The 16,568-nt window shown below is 41.1% G+C and overlaps 1 protein-coding gene across 2 annotated transcripts in view; it reads left to right on the top strand.

The window, feature by feature from the left end:
* The window catches only part of LOC128562551 (uncharacterized), a 123,198-nt gene that overhangs the window by 35,973 nt on the left and 70,657 nt on the right, over window positions 1-16,568 (top strand). The window contains exon 2 of one of the 2 annotated variants that reach the window (XM_053557608.1): window positions 13,130-13,455. The exons of the other annotated variant lie outside the window; for it this stretch is intronic. The gene's annotated coding sequence lies outside the window, so the exon portion shown is untranslated. Of the gene's footprint in view, window positions 1-13,129; window positions 13,456-16,568 lie in introns of those variants that run through there. 2 annotated transcript variants of the gene reach the window in all.

Consider the following 16,568-nt stretch of genomic DNA (forward strand, 5'->3'; position numbering starts at 1 on the left):
CTTAGGACTGCCTTTGCAGTATCCCAAAGGTTCTGATAATTCATGTCTTCATTGTCATTTTGTTCCAAAAATTTGGTAATCTCCTTCTTAATTTCATCCATGACCCAGGTATCATTCAGCATAAGGTTATTTAGCTTCCATGTTTTTGTATAAGTATGCAGATTCCTGTTGTTAGTGAGTTCAACTTTTATTCCATGGTGGTCTGAGAAGATGCAAGGAATAATTTGCATTCCTTTAAATTTACTGAGGTTGGACTTGTGACCTAAGATGCGATCGGTTTTCGAGTATGTTCCGTGGGCTTTTGAGAAGAAAGTGTATTCAATTTTGTTGGGATGAAATGTTCTGTAGATGTCTGTTAAATCCAAATGTTGAATGGTTACGTTTAAATCTAAAATTTCTTTGCTCAGCTTCTTATTCGAGGATCTATCCAACACTGCCAAAGGAGTGTTAAAATCTCTGACTATTATGGAGCTGGAGGAAATGAAGTTGCTCATGTCTGTTAGAGTACATGTGATAATTAGTAAACGTAGACTATAAATAACACAATAACTAAGAAAATGCCAGGAAGGCTATGTTAACTAGTGTGATGAAAATGTGTCAAACGGTCTATAAAACCTGTGTATGGTGCTACATGATTGCATTAATGTACACAGCTATGATTTAATAAATAAAAAACAAATTGAGGCGCATTCTGGTTGGGTGCATAAATATTAATAATTGAAATCTCATCATATTGAGTATTACCCTTAACATATATGAAGTGCCCATTCTTGTCTTTCCTTACTTTTGGTGGTTTAAAGCCTATTGTATATGCGAATAAAATTGCAACACCTGCTTTTTTCTGATTTCCATTTGCCTGGAATACAGATGACCATCCCTTCACCCTGAGTCTATATTTATCTTTTAAGGTAAGATGAGATTTTTTGTATGCAGCAGATATCTGGCTTGAGTTTTTGTATCCAGTCAGCCAACCTGTGCCTCTTTAGAGGCCAATGAGAATATTGATAATCCTGGTAGAATTTTGTGTATCAAGTTTTTCGAAAGTCCAGTGGACATTTTTAATTCTTTTGCCACTGTGAAAGTTGTAATTTGATCAAAAGTTTCTGAGAGGGGCAGTGCCTGTGCCTCAACGGAGTAAGGTGCTGGCCGCATATACTGAAGGTGGCAGCTTCAAACCCAGCCCAGGCGAAAAACTGCAAAAAAAAAAAAAAAAAGGTTTCTGAATGAGTTTACTTTTGTGGTGGAGGATTGCAGTGGTCATTATGGAGGATAGGTTTGAGAATATCCTGGAGAGCTGGTTTAATTATGACAAATTTCTTCAACATGTGAATGTCATTAAAGTATTTAATTTCTCCATCATAAATGTAACTCAATTTAGGTGGATACAGGATTCTAGGTTGAAAGTTATTTTGTTTTAGGAGATTAAAAGTCAATGACCACCCTTTTCTAGTTTGAAAGGTTTCAGCAGAGAGATCTGCAGTCATTCTAATATTCTTTCCATTATAGGTTATCGTTTTCTTACATCTGGATGCTTTCAGAATTTTCTCCTTCATATTAAGTTTAGTGAAGTTAATTATGATGTGTCTAGGGGTTGTCTTTTTGGGTTTGAGTCATGCTGGGGTTATGAAACTGTCTGCTATCTGAATTTCAGAATTTCTTGGCATGTCTGGAAAGTTCTTCTTCATAATCTCATGAAAAAGGGCCTCTGTGCTTTGTGAAGCAATTTTGTCACATTCAAGAATTACTATAAGGTGAATATTAGTTTTCTTCGAATTATCCCAAAGCTCTCTGACAGAATGATCCATTTTTGCTCTCCATTTATCCTCCTCTTTGAGTGCTTGGGAGCGTTCAAAAGTGTTGTCTTCAAAGCCATAAATCCTTTCCTCTGCTTGCTCCATTCTGTTACTGAAGGATTCTACTGTATTTCTCATATCTTTGAGGGCTGAAAATTCTTGTCTCAGTGTCTCAAAATATTTGGTCATTTTGGGCGGCGCCTGTGGCTCAGTGAGCAGGGCGCTGGCCCCATATGCCGAGGGTGGTGGGTTCAAACCCGGCCCCAGCCAAACTGCAACAACAACAAAAAATAGCCGGACGTTGTGGCGGGCGCCTGTAGTCCCAGCTACTCGGGAGGCTGAGGCAGGAGAATCGCCTAGGCCCAGGAGTTGGAGGTTGCTGTGAGCTGTGTAACGCCACGGCACTCTACCGAGGGCCATAAAGTGAGACTCTGTCTCTACAAAAAGAAAAAAAAATATTTGGTCATTTTGTCTTTGAATTCATTGAATTCTTGAGACAACTTTTGAATTGCTCCTTGAATTTCTAATTACAACTTAACCTCCATTCTACTATCTTATTTGCAATCCAAATAAGAATTCGATTTCTGACATCTCAGCCATATGTCTATGAATAGGATCTTCAGTTGTGTCCACCGTATCATTCCTTGGTGGACTTGATCTACTCTGGTTATTCATGTTACTGGAGTTTTTCTGCTGATTCCACCCCATGATTATTTTACACCATTTGGCTAGATGATCAGATAAGGTTAAGTTGGGTTGGGGGGTTCCTGGAGTAGTGATTAACCAGCCCTTTGCCCAAGAGCTGTGTCTGGTGTCTGTACCGTTTCCCCCAGAGCTTTGGAAAGGTCCCATACAGTGCTACAGACTGAGACAATGGTAACTTACTTGGTGTGGTGGGGCTAAGTGGCTCTGTATTATTTTCAGCTGGTCTCTGTCCTACCCTAGTAAATTAGTTACTCTGGATTGAAGTTTCAGTTGTGGAAAAATACCAGTAATTAAGTCACACACACCCGCCATGGGCAACAACTGGAAAAGGAAAATCAAACCTTCCCACAACCACACACCCAGGTACAACTTTGGATAGTCCTCGGGTGATTGGTCCAGTCCGAGAGATCCAAATCAATTGTTCCAGTCAGCACCTGGTCTCAAGTGAGGGTGTTCAAAAGGTCTCTAGCAACTAGATAGCAGGTATCTGCTGGCAGCTCAAGTATGACTCATTCTGGTGCTTTGTGGAGTCACATGAATTAGTCTGGGAAGTTTGTTACCTCCTTCTCCACCTTGCACCTTTGTCACACCCAGTCACTGGTAACCTGGCAAGGCTATGACCCAGTTCCCTCCAATGAGCAGATGCTCTAGGGCAGGTGTCCTCAAACGTTTTAAACAGGGGGCCAGTTCAGTGTCCCTCAGACTGTTGGAGGGCCGGACTATAGTTAAAAACAAACAAACAAAAAAAACTATGAACAAATTCCTATGCACACTGCACATATCTTATTTTGAAGTAAAAAAACAAAATGGGAACAAATACAATCATACTGCCTCATATGGCCAGTGGGCTGCAGTTCGAGGACCCCTGCTCTAGGGCTTTGAGCCTGCCTGAGTCACAGAGAGATCTTATGTCTCCTTAGCCAGACCTCCACACTCTGCCACCATCCGGCAGAGGAAGGTGAGGCCTGACAACCTTGCATGGTTAATGGAATCTGGGGTGGTTCACTGAGTTCCAGCCCTGCCCCTGATTGATATTTGCTCAGAATTTGTCACAAATTCCCATGCAGACCAGGCACCATTTGAGTTCACAGAAACTGCGACTTAGCCCTGGTTTGTGCCACTGCCCAGAGCTGGTCTTTCTGTTTCCCCTACAGTCTGTGTCGGGGTTGCAGTTACAGCTTACACTCAGCTTTCGGTTTCCCACCTACCTTTGTCTCAGCTATGATCCCCTGAGGGCTGGGTATTTCTTAGGCTCAATAAAGCAGTCCTGGCACAGCCCCGCCCTGGGAGTATGCCATCTCTGCACACGTGTCTTCTCCATCCCACTGCGCTCCGCCCAGGCAGGTACCGCCTCAGACATACCCTTTGTTCACAGGGTCTGCATTACCGTCCCAGATCTATTCCACCAGTGTCTGCCACAGGAGATGATGCCCGGCTTTCTCTGGTTGCCCAGAGAGACAGGGAGTGTCCTTCCAAAACATCCCCAGGGGTGTGAGTCCTATTGTTCCCACTGCTGCTGCTGCTGCTCTGTGCCAGGGGGCACCGCCTCTCCCTTTCCTGGTTCTTCAGTCCACCCTCTTCTGTGCCACAGAATCAGCACAGACCTGCAACAGCCCACACCCTGTCTACACCTCTCAAGAAAATGCCCAAGAATCTGGACTCCATGGTGGACAAGCTTCCAGACCTCAGGGTGAGAGTGGAGGGGAGTGCTGGGAGTTCAGAATTGCAGATAGAGAATATATACAGTTTTATACAGTTTTATGCCTGGCAGGAGATTGCCATGGCACCCTAGTAGGGGAAGGAAGTCCAGTTTTTAGAGGGTCTCTCCTGTGGGATAAAATGGGAGGACGTTTGAACTCTGCTCACTTGTTTGTTTGTAGAAAGTATACTGCGAGCTGTTCTCATGGGGAAGGGGACTCTTGTCTGCTTGGCGATGGATTTTGTACCTTTTGTTTGTATCCTTGGGGTTGCAGATCACCTCAGCAGGGTTGATGTGCATTCTTCAACCTACTCTCTTGGCTCAGCTCCAAACCATCAGGTTACTTGCTAAAATTCTGTCCTTTAACTCTCTGCTTGGCGATGCATTTTGTACCTTTTGTTTGTATCCTTGGGGGTCGCAGCTTGCCTCAGCAGGGTTGATGTGCATTCTTCAACCTTCTCTCTTGGCTCAGCTCCAAACCATAAGGTTACTTGCTAAAATTCTGTCCTTTAACTCTCCTTCTGGACGGGAGCCTCTGTGGAAAGCTGGCTCCAGTCAGCCATCTTGCCTCCACCCCAACAGTAAAAATTTTAATCAGAAAATAAGAGACCTTGCCCTTTTAGAGATCTCTGAAAACAATGTCTTATAGTAGAGAGAGGATCAGATTCCATTCAGGGCCATTTCTTACCTGTAGTAATTTCTAGCCCATCCTGACTGACTAGTACCATCTATGCAACTCTACGGGGCAGCCTAGATGACTGTCAGGATGTGAACTTTGTTGTCAGCTGCACGTGGATAAAGTTCCTGCTCTACCTCTTTTTTTTTTTTTTAGACAGAGTGTCATTACATCACCCTCAGTGGAGTGCCATGGTGTCACAGCTCACATCAACCTCAAACTCTTGGGCTTAAGCGATTCTCTTGCCTCAGCCTCCCAAGTAGCTGGGACTACAGTCCAACATAATGCCCGGCTATTTTTTTTTTTTTTTATTGCAGTTGTTACTGTTGTTAGCAGCCTGGGCCAGGCCGGAACCTGCTAGCTTTGGTATATGTGGCTGGCATCCTAATCACTGAACTATGGGCACTGAGCCTGCTCTGCTTCTTATTGACTGAAACCTCAGGCAATACTAATTTATATTTCATAGCCATACTCAGAGATCTTGTCTGGGCATAGTTCAGGGGACCGAAAGCTATGGATTAGATCTTGGGCTTTATGAATCCTGGCTACTAATTAATGGACACCTCCTTGAGACCATTCAAAGTATTAGGTAAGCCTGAGATGATAATGCATTTAACCAGTTTCCCTTTGGGTTGGCTGTGTGGTGGGTATGCCTGAGAAGTGCTTGTGTGCACTGTCCTGCTAAGCCCATCCCTTCAAGGTCATTTCATGTATGTTCCTCAGTGTGCTTTGAAGAACAGAAGCTTATGCCTCTAAATCTTGGGAGGCACCAATAACTTTCCTTTTAGCCAAGGCAGATTTTTCCAAGGAAGGGGCACAGTTTTCAGAGCCCCAAAAAGGTGGCTTTGTCTCATATGTGCTTCTTGAGGTACAAGGCCCTGGGAAGGGAAAATTCCATTCTCGGTCATAAGCAAGACTTGGGGGTTAATTCCTCCCTGCTTGCTGAAAAAGCCTTGAGAAATGTATCCCTGAGGTCCCCGCCAAATTGTAGCTGGAGATTTAGCACCTGTCTGAGGCTTAATTGTTGCTCTTCGTTCCCTAACTTCAAATTACACAAAAGTTTCATTTAACCTTTTAGGGAGGTGGGAGAACAGAACAGACAGCCTGGTGTCCTTGTAGTTTATCTTTAAGTTAAATGCTCCAGACTTAGAAATGATGTATACGTGCTTGTAACATTTATGCTGAGGAGAAATTTTTCATGGCAGTCTCAACTAGTGCTTTTGTTCTTTATTCTTGGTTATTCTTATCTGAATAACCAAGTTTGGATATATAACCAAGTTTCAATATATAATGCAGTGAATAAAGATGGGCAATTGCTGTGGGCCTGAGCGAGCCCTCAGTCTTCCCTTAATAAATAAATCATTCCGGGAGGCGGAGCAAGATGACAGCCGAGTAACAGCTTCCTTGCATCTGGGCACCGTGAGTCTGGGGAGATAGGACTCCAGGCATCTCTGGCTGGTGGGAACTGCCTATCATCACTCCTATGAGGATACAGGGAGTCAGCGAGAGACTTCTGGACCCCAAGAGGTGGACTAAAACCGTGGAAAGCCGGCAAGTGGTCGCGTGTGTTCAATCCGTCTAAACCCGCCCACAACTGTAAGTTCAGTAGCAGCGAGACTGCAAAACAGAAAGGCCTTACCTGTGAACTGTTTTGATGTCTTTGGACTTGGCACTGAGTTGAACTGCCTTGGGGAAGGCCTGAGCGGGAGTGCGGAGAACTTTGGCCATTGTCTAGGGCCCCAGTCTGAGCCGCTGAGCCAGACGGAGCTGATAGTGTTTGGCGGTGGGTCACACGGATCCATTGTCAGTGATCTGCCCCGGCAAGCTCTGCCCTCAGGGTCGCAGAGCTAGAAACGGGTGGGAGCTGGTAACCCAGCAACCAAGTAGCCTAAGGGTGGGGTCTGAGCCGCCTTGCAGCCCTAACCCTCAGGGGCAGAGTGAGATCGGTTTTGGCACACTGAGTAAGTGCATAGCCACTTCAGCAGCGATTCCAGCGAGAAAGCTGGGAAAGCTTCTGCTCAGCAAGTTTACAAGTTCAAAGTGCCTTTTAAGTAGGCTGAAGAGAGATTTAGGGTGTCTACCTGCTGGGGTTTGAGAAATCAGCAGCCTCCAGTCGTATCAGAACTGTGACTAACATCTCATACCCCAGAAGACCACGTGTTGCCCAGACAATATTCAATAACATATACAAACTGCTTTGGTTTTGGTTGTGTATTTTTTTCTTCTTTTTTTTTTTTTGGTTTGGTTGTTTTTTTTGTTTGTTTATTTTGACGTTGCTGATGTTCTTTTGTTTTTTTAATTTCAATCTTTTCCACACAGATCCCTTTTTCTTTCTCAATTTTCCTAGTTTAATTATAATTTCCCATTGCTGCCTTTTATAATAACTTCAACTTCATTTTTGCTAGTGTTTCTACCGATATAATTTGGTTTTTCACCCAATTTTATCCCCGTAAAGTTTTCTGTTTGCTTCTTTTGGTTTGATTTATAGCATTTTTGTCTTTCCTCTCTACTTGGTGGAGGTGGGGTACTGTGTCTGATCAGGTTAGCAAAGAGCTGCTGACCTCAAGGGAACCACGCAACTGGGCACCCCCAGAAGGTGGGGTTTTTTAAGGTTGTGTCAAAGTACCCTACTGTACACCTATATTGCCCTGTCTCCCTCTTTCTGTGCCTCTCTTCTTTTTGTCAATATTCCTTATACCCACCCCCTCTCCTTTCTCTATCTTTCTTTTTTTCTTATCACTCGGTCCTCCTTTCTTTCATCCCCTTTTTTTGCTCTTCAACCTTCTCACCCTTCTGGTCCTATAACCCTCAGTCCACAGGCACAAGAACTTAAAGAGCAAGAGGAAGTGAAAGGAAAATTAGGGCAAGGAAACAGATAAAAGAAATCACTCATGAGGAAGAATCAGCAGAAAACTCCAGGCAACATGAAGAACCAGTCTAGAACAACCCCACCAAGGGACCATGAGGTAGCTACTGCAGATGATTCCACCAGTATAGAAATGTTAGGAATGACAGAAAGGGAATTTAGAATACACATGTTGAAAACAATGAAAGAAATGATGGAAACAATGAAGGAAATTGCTAATAAAGTGGAAAATAACCAAAAGGAAATCCAAAAACAGAATCAAATAAGAGATGAACGATATGAAGAATATAAAAAGGATATAGCAGACCTGAAGGAACTGAAACAGTCAATTAGGGAACTTAAAGATACAATGGAAAGTATCAGCAACAGGTTAGACCATGCAGAAGAAAGAATTTCAGAGGTAGAAGACAAAGTTCTTGAGATAACACAGACAGTAAAAGAGGCAGAAAAGAAGAGAGAGAAAGCAGAACGTTCACTGTCAGAATTATGGGACTTTATGAAGCGTTCCAACATACGAGTTATAGGAATTCCAGAAGGGGAACACGAATGCCCCAGAGGAATGGAAGCCATACTAGAGAATATTATAAAAGAAAATTTCCCAAACATCACCAAAGAGTCTGACACACTGCTTTCAGAGGGATATCGGACCCCAGGTCGCCTCAACTCTAACCGAGCTTCTCCAAGACACATTGTGATGAACCTGTCCAAAGTCAAGACAAAAGAAAAGATTCTGCAAGCTGCCAGGAGTAAGCGCCAGTTGACCTACAGGGGCAAATCCATCAGAGTGACCGCAGACTTCTCTAATGAAACTTTCCAAGCAAGAAGACAATGGTCATCTACCTTTAATCTACTTAAACAGAACAATTTTCAGCCCAGAATTCTGTACCCTGCTAAGCTAAGCTTCAGAATTGACGGAGAAATCAAATCATTTACGGATATACAAACATTGAGGAAATTCGCCACAACAAGACCAGCTCTACAGGAAATACTTCAACCTGTTCTGCACACTGACCACCACAATGGATCAGCAGCAAAGTAAGAACTCAGAAATCAAAGGACAAAACCTAACCTCCACACTGATGCAAAAGATAAAATTAAGCAATGGACTCTCACCAAATAAGACGAATAGAATACTACCACACTTATCAATTATCTCAATAAATGTTAATGGCTTGAATTCCCCACTGAAGAGACATAGATTGGCTGACTGGATTAAAAAACACAAGCCATCCATTTGCTGTCTGCAAGAAACACACCTGGCCTCAAAAGACAAATTAAAGCTCCGAGTCAAGGGTTGGAAGACAATTTTTCAGGCAAACGGAATTCAGAAGAAAAGAGGAGTTGCAATCTTATTTTCAGATACATGTGGATTTAAAGCAACTAAAGTCAAAACAGACAAAGATGGTCACTTTATATTGGTCAAGGGAAAACTACAACAAGAAGACATTTCAATTCTAAATATTTATGCACCCAATTTAAATGCTCCCAGATTCCTGAAGCAGACCTTACTCAGTCTGAGCAATATGATATCTGATAATACCATCATAACAGGGGACTTTAACACACCTCTTACAGAGCTGGACAGATCCTCTAAACAGAAATTAAACAAAGATGTAAGAGATTTAAATGAGACCCTAGAACAACTATGCTTGATAGATGCATATAGAACACTCCACCCCAAAGATAAAGAATATACATTCTTCTCATCACCCCATGGAACATTCTCCAAAATTGATCATATCCTGGGATACAAAACAAATATCAACAGAATCAGAAGAATTGAAATTTTACCTTGTATCTTTTCAGACCATAAGGCACTAAAGGTGGAACTCAACTCTAACAAAAATGCTCAAGCCCACCCAAAGGCATGGAAATTAAACAATCTTCTGTTGAATAACAGATGGGTGAAGGAAGAAATAAAACAGGAAATCATTAACTTCCTTGAGCATAACAACAATGAAGACACAAGCTACCAAAACCTGTGGGATACTGCAAAAGCAGTTTTGAGAGGAAAATTCATCGCTTTAGATGCCTACATTCGAAAAACAGAAAGAGAGCACATCAACAATCTCACAAGAGATCTTATGGAATTGGAAAAAGAAGAACAATCTAAGCCTAAACTCAGTAGAAGAAAAGAAATATCCAAAATCAAATCAGAGATCAATGAAATTGAAAACAAAAGAATCATTCAGAAAATTAATGAAACAAGGAGTTGGTTTTTTGAAAAAATAAATAAAATAGATAAACCATTAGCCAGACTAACTAGAAATAGAAAAGTAAAATCTCTAATAACCTCAATCAGAAACGATAAAGGGGAAATAACAACTGATCCCACAGAGATACAAGAGATCATCTCTGAATACTACCAGAAACTCTATGCCCAGAAATTTGACAATGTGAAGGAAATGGATCAATATTTGGAATCACACCCTCTCCCTAGACTTAGCCAGGAAGAAATAGACCTCCTGAACAGACCAATTTAAGCACTGAGATCAAAGAAACAATAAAAAAGCTTCCAACTAAAAAATGCCCTGGTCCAGATGGCTTCACTCCAGAATTCTATCAAACCTTCAAGGAAGAGCTTATTCCTGTACTGCAGAAATTATTCCAAAAAACTGAGGAAGAAGGAATCTTCCCCAACACATTCTATGAAGCAAACATCACCCTGATACCAAAACCAGGAAAAGACCCAAACAAAAAGGAGAATTTCAGACCAATCTCACTCATGAACATAGACGCAAAAATTCTCAACAAAATCCTAGCCAATAGATTACAGCTTATCATCAAAAAAGTCATTCATCATGATCAAGTAGGCTTCATCCCAGGGATGCATGGCTGGTTTAACATACGCAAGTCTATAAACGTTATCCACCATATTAACAGAGGCAAAAATAAAGATCACATGATCCTCTCAATAGATGCAGAAAAAGCATTTGATAAAATCCAGCATCCTTTTCTAATTAGAACTCTGAAGAGTATAGGCATAGGTGGCACATTTCTAAAACTGATTGAAGCTATCTATGACAAACCCACAGCCAATATTTTACTGAATGGAGTAAAACTGAAAGCTTTTCCTCTTAGAACTGGAACCAGACAAGGTTGTCCTCTGTCACCTTTACTATTCAATGTAGTGCTGGAAGTTCTAGCCAATACAATTAGGCAAGACAAGGAAATAAAGGGAATCCAAATGGGAGCAGAGGAGGTCAAACTCTCCCTCTTTGCTGACGACATGATCTTATACTTAGAGAACCCCAAAGACTCAACCACAAGACTCCTAGAAGTCATCAAAAAATACAGTAATGTTTCAGGATATAAAATCAATGTCCACAAGTCAGTAGCCTTTGTATACACCAATAACAGTCAAGATGAGAAGCTAATTAAGGACACAACTCCCTTCACCATAGTTTCAAAGAAAATGAAATACCTAGGAATATACCTAACGAAGGAGGTGAAGGACCTCTATAAAGAAAACTATGAAATCCTCAGAAAGGAAATAGCAGAGGATATTAACAAATGGAAGAACATACCATGCTCATGGATGGGAAGAATCAACATTGTTAAAATGTCTATACTTCCCAAAGCTATCTACCTATTCAATGCCATTCCTATCAAAGTACCTACATCGTACTTTCAAGATTTGGAAAAAATGATTCTGCGTTTTGTATGGAACCGGAAAAAACCCCGTATAGCTAAGGCAGTTCTTAGTAACAAAAATAAAGCTGGGGGCGTCAGCATACCAGATTTTAGTCTGTACTACAAAGCCATAGTGCTCAAGACAGCATGGTACTGGCACAAAAACAGAGACATAGACACTTGGAATCGAATTGAACACCAAGAAATGAAACTAACATCTTACAACCACCTAATCTTTGATAAACCAAACAAGAACTTACCTTGGGGGAAACACTCCCTATTCAATAAATGGTGTTGGGAGAACTGGATGTCTACATGTAAAAGACTGAAACTGGACCCACACCTTTCCCCACTCACAAAAATTGATTCAAGATGGATAAAGGACTTAAATTTAAGGCATGAAACAATAAAAATCCTCAAAGAAAGCATAGGAAAAACACTGGAAGATATTGGCCTGGGGGAAGACTTCATGAAGAAGACTGCCATGGCAATTTCAACAACATCAAAAATAAACAAATGGGACTTCATTAAACTGAAAAGCTTCTGTACAGCTAAGGACACAATAACCAAAGCAAAGAGACAACCTACACAATGGGAAAGGATATTTGCATATTTTCAATCAGACAAAAGCTTGATAACCAGGATCTATAGAGAACTCAAATTAATCCACATGAAAAAAGCCAACAATCCCTTATATCAATGGGCAAGAGACATGAATAGAACTTTCTCTAAAGATGACAGACGAATGGCTAACAAACATATGAAAAAATGTTCATCATCTCTATATATTAGAGAAATGCAAATCAAAACAACCCTCAGATATCATCTAACCCCAGTGAGAATGGCCCACATCACAAAATCTCAAAACTGCAGATGCTGGCGTGGATGTGGAGAGAAGGGAACACTTTTACACTGCTGGTGGGACTGCAAACTAGTACAACCTTTCTGGAAGGAAGTATGGAGAAACCTCAAAGCACTCAACCTAGACCTCCCATTCGATCCTGCAATCCCATTACTGGGCATCTACCCAGAAGGAAAAAAATCCTTTTATCATAAGGACACTTGTACTAGACTGTTTATGGCAGCTCAATTTACCATTGCCAAAATGTGGAAACAGCCTAAATGCCCACCAACCCAGGAATGGATTAACAAGCTGTGGTATATGTATACCATGGAATACTATTCAGCTATTAAAAAAAATGGAGACTTTACATCCTTCGTATTAACCTGGATGGAATTGGAAGACATTATTCTTAGTAAAGCATCACAAGAATGGAGAAGCATGAATCCTATGTACTCAATCTTGATATAAGGACAATTAATGACAATTAAGTTTATGGGGGGGGAAGCAGAAAGAGGGATGGAGGGAGGAGGGTGGGGCCTTAGTGTGTGTCACACTTTATGGGGGCAAGACATGATTGCAAGAGGGACTTTACCTAACAATTGCAATCAGTGTAACTGGCTTATTGTACCCTCAATGAATCCCCAACAATAAAAAAAAAAAAAAAAGTAAAAAAAAAAAAATAAATAAATAAATCATTCCGTCTGCAGTGCTACCTCTGTGTCGTTGATTGGGCTAGGGGACAGCAACATTCCACACAGGCAAAGAGCGCTCCTTTAGGGGAGTTCTGCTCTGTGACCTCACTGCTTGCAAACTGGCCTGAGATCTTTTCCTTGATGTAGGTGTTTTGTGCAAGTGCCAAGATGCATCCAACACACACTAACTTTCCAAATGTTCCTCCTAATGTCTCCTACAGGCCCCAAGGGCATTCAGGCTACCCACCAAAATTTCACAAGCAACAGTTTTATAAGCATTTTGTCAGAAATAAAAAGACACCATAGTTTCAGCCTGTGGTACCACCCTGTTTCCCCGAAAATAAGACATCCTCCGAAAATAAGACCTACTTACAGGAAAGATAAGATGTCCCCTGAAAATAAGACCTAGCGCATCGAAGAAAGAAGAGGATGGAGGCCGAGTAACAGCTTCCTTGCATCTGGGCACCGTCAGTCTGGGGAGATAGGACTCCAGGCATCTCTGGCTGGTGGGATCTGCCTATCATCACCCCTGCGAGGATACAGGGAGTCAAGCAAGAGACTTCTGGACCCCAAGAGGAGGACTAAAACAGTGGAAAACCGGCAAGTGGTCATGTGTGTTCAATCGTCTAAACCCGCCCACAACTTCCACAGGCGCGAGAACTTAAAGAGCAAGAGGAAGTGAAAGGAAAATTAGGGCAAGAAAACAGATAAAAGAAATCACTCATGAGGAAGAATCAGCAGAAAACTCCAGGCAACATGAAGAACCAGTCCAGAACAACCCTGCCAAGGGACCAGGAGGTAGCTACTGCAGAGGATTCCACCTATAAAGAAATGTTAGGAATGACAGAAAGGGAATTTAGAATACACATGTTGAAAACAATGAAAGAAATGATGGAAACAACAAAGGAAACTGCTAATAAAGTGGAAAATAACCAAAAGGAAATCCAAAAACAGAATCAAATAAGAGATGAATGATATGAAGAATATAAAAAGGATATAGCAGAGCTGAAGGAACTGAAACAGTCAATTAGGGAACTTAAAGATGCAATGGAAAGTATCAGCAACAGGTTAGACCATGCGGAAGAAAGAATTTCAGAGGTAGAACACAAAGTTCTTGAGATAACTCAAATAGTAAAAGAGGCAGAAAAGAAGAGAGAGAAAGCAGAACGGTCACTGTCAGAATTATGGGACTTTATGAAGCGTTCCAACATACGAGTTATAGGAATTCCAGAAGGGGAACAAGAATGCCCCAGAGGAATGGAAGCCATACTAGAGAATATTATAAAAGAAAATTTCCCAAATATCACCAAAGATTCTGACACACTGCTTTCAGAGGGATATCGGACCCCAGGTCGCCTCAACTCTAACCGAGCTTCTCCAAGACACATTGTGATGAACCTGTCCAAAGTCAAGACAAAAGAAAAGATTCTGCAAGCTGCCAGGAGTAAGCGCCAGTTGACCTACAGGGGCAAATCCATCAGAGTGACCGCAGACTTCTCTAATGAAACTTTCCAAGCAAGAAGACAATGGTCATCTACCTTTAATCTACTTAAAGGTAGATTAAATTTTCAGCCCAGAATTCTGTACCCTGCTAAGCTAAGCTTCAAAATTGATGGAGAAATCAAATCATTTACGGATATACAAACATTGAGGAAATTCGCCACAACAGGACCAGCTCTACAGGAAATACTTCAACCTGTTCTGCACACTGACCACCACAATGGGTCAGCAGCAAAGTAAGAACTCAGAAATTAAAGGACAGAACCTAACCTCCACACTGATGCAAAAGATAAAACTAAGCAATGGACTCTCACCAAATAAGACGAATAGAATACTACCACACTTATCAATTATCTCAATAAATGTTAATGGCTTGAATTCCCACTGAAGAGACATAGATTGGCTGACTGGATTAAAAAACACAAGCCATCCATTTGCTGTCTGCAAGAAACACAGCTGGCTTCAAAAGACAAATTAAAGGTCCGAGTCAAGGGTTGGAAGACAATTTTTCAGGCAAATGGAATTCAGAAGAAAAGAGGAGTTGCAATCTTATTTTCAGATACATGTGGATTTAAAGCAACTAAAGTCAAAAAAGACAAAGATGGTCACTTTATATTGGTCAAGGGAAAAGTACAACAAGAAGACATTTCAATTCTAAATATTTATGCACCCAATTTAAATGCTCACAGATTCTTGAAACAGACCTTAGTCTGAGCAATATGATATCTGATAATACCATAACAACAGGGGATTTTAACACTCCTCTTACAGAGCTGGACAGATCCTCTAAACAGAAATTAAACAAAGATATAAGAGATTTAAATGAGACCCTAGAACAACTGTGCCTGATAGATGCATGTAGAATACTCCATCCCAAAGATAAAGAATATACATTCTTCTCATCACCCCATGGAACATTCTCCAAATTTGATCATATCCTGGGACACAAAACAAATATCAACAGAATCAAAAGAATTGAAATTTTACCTTGTATCTTCTCATACCATAAGGCACTAAAGGTGGAACTCAACTCTAACAAAAATGCTCGACCCCACCCAAAGGCATGGTAATTAAACAATCTTCTGTTGAATAACAGATGGGTGCAGGAAGAAATAAAACAGGAAATCATTAACTTCCTTGAGTATAACAACAATGAAGACACAAGCTACCAAAACCTGTGGGAAACTGCAAAAGCAGTTTTGAGAGGAAAATTCATCGCTTTAGATGCCTACATTCGAAAAACAGAAAGAGAGCGCATCAACAATCTCACAAGAGATCTTATGGAATTGGAAAAAGAAGAACACTCTAAGCCTAAACTCAGTAGAAGAAAAGAAATATCCAAAATCAAATCAGAGATCAATGAAATTGAAAACAAAAGAATCATTCAGAAAATTAATGAAACAAGGAGTTGGTTTTTTGAAAAAATAAATAACTGCAACCAAAAAATAGCCGGGCGTTGTGGCGGGCGCCTGTAGTCCCGGCTACTCGGGAGGCTGAGGCAAGAGAATCACTTAGGCCCAGGAGTTGGAGGTTGCTGTGAGCTGTGTGGGGCCACGGCACTCTACCGAGGGCCATAAAGTGAAACTCTGTCTCTACAAAAAAAAAAAAAAAGAAAAAAAATATAAAATAGATAAACCATTGGCCAGACTAATGAGGAATAGAAAAGTAAAATCTCTAGTAACCTCAATCAGAAATGATAAAAGGGAAATAACAACTGATCCCACAGAGATACAAGAGATCATCTCTGAATACTACCAGAAACTCTACGCCCAGAAATTTGACAATGTGAAGGAAATGGATCAATATTTGGAATCACACCCTCTCCCTAGACTCGGCCAGGAAGAAATAGAGCTCCTGAACAGACCAATTTCAAGCACTGAGATCAAAGAAACAATAAAAAGTCTTCCAACCAAAAAATGCCCTGGTCCAGATGGCTTCACTCCAGAATTCTATCAAACCTTCAAGGAAGAGCTTATTCCTGTACTGCAGAAATTATTCCAAAAAATTGAGGAAGAAGGAATCTTCCCCAACACATTCTATGAAGCAAACATCACCCTGATACCAAAACCAGGAAAAGACCCAAACAAAAAGGAGAATTTCAGACCAATCTCACTCATGAATATAGATGCAAAAATTCTCAACAAAATCCTAGCCAATAGA

Source organism: Nycticebus coucang, chromosome 12 (assembly GCF_027406575.1).
Source record: "Nycticebus coucang isolate mNycCou1 chromosome 12, mNycCou1.pri, whole genome shotgun sequence".
NCBI lineage: Eukaryota > Metazoa > Chordata > Mammalia > Primates > Lorisidae > Nycticebus > Nycticebus coucang.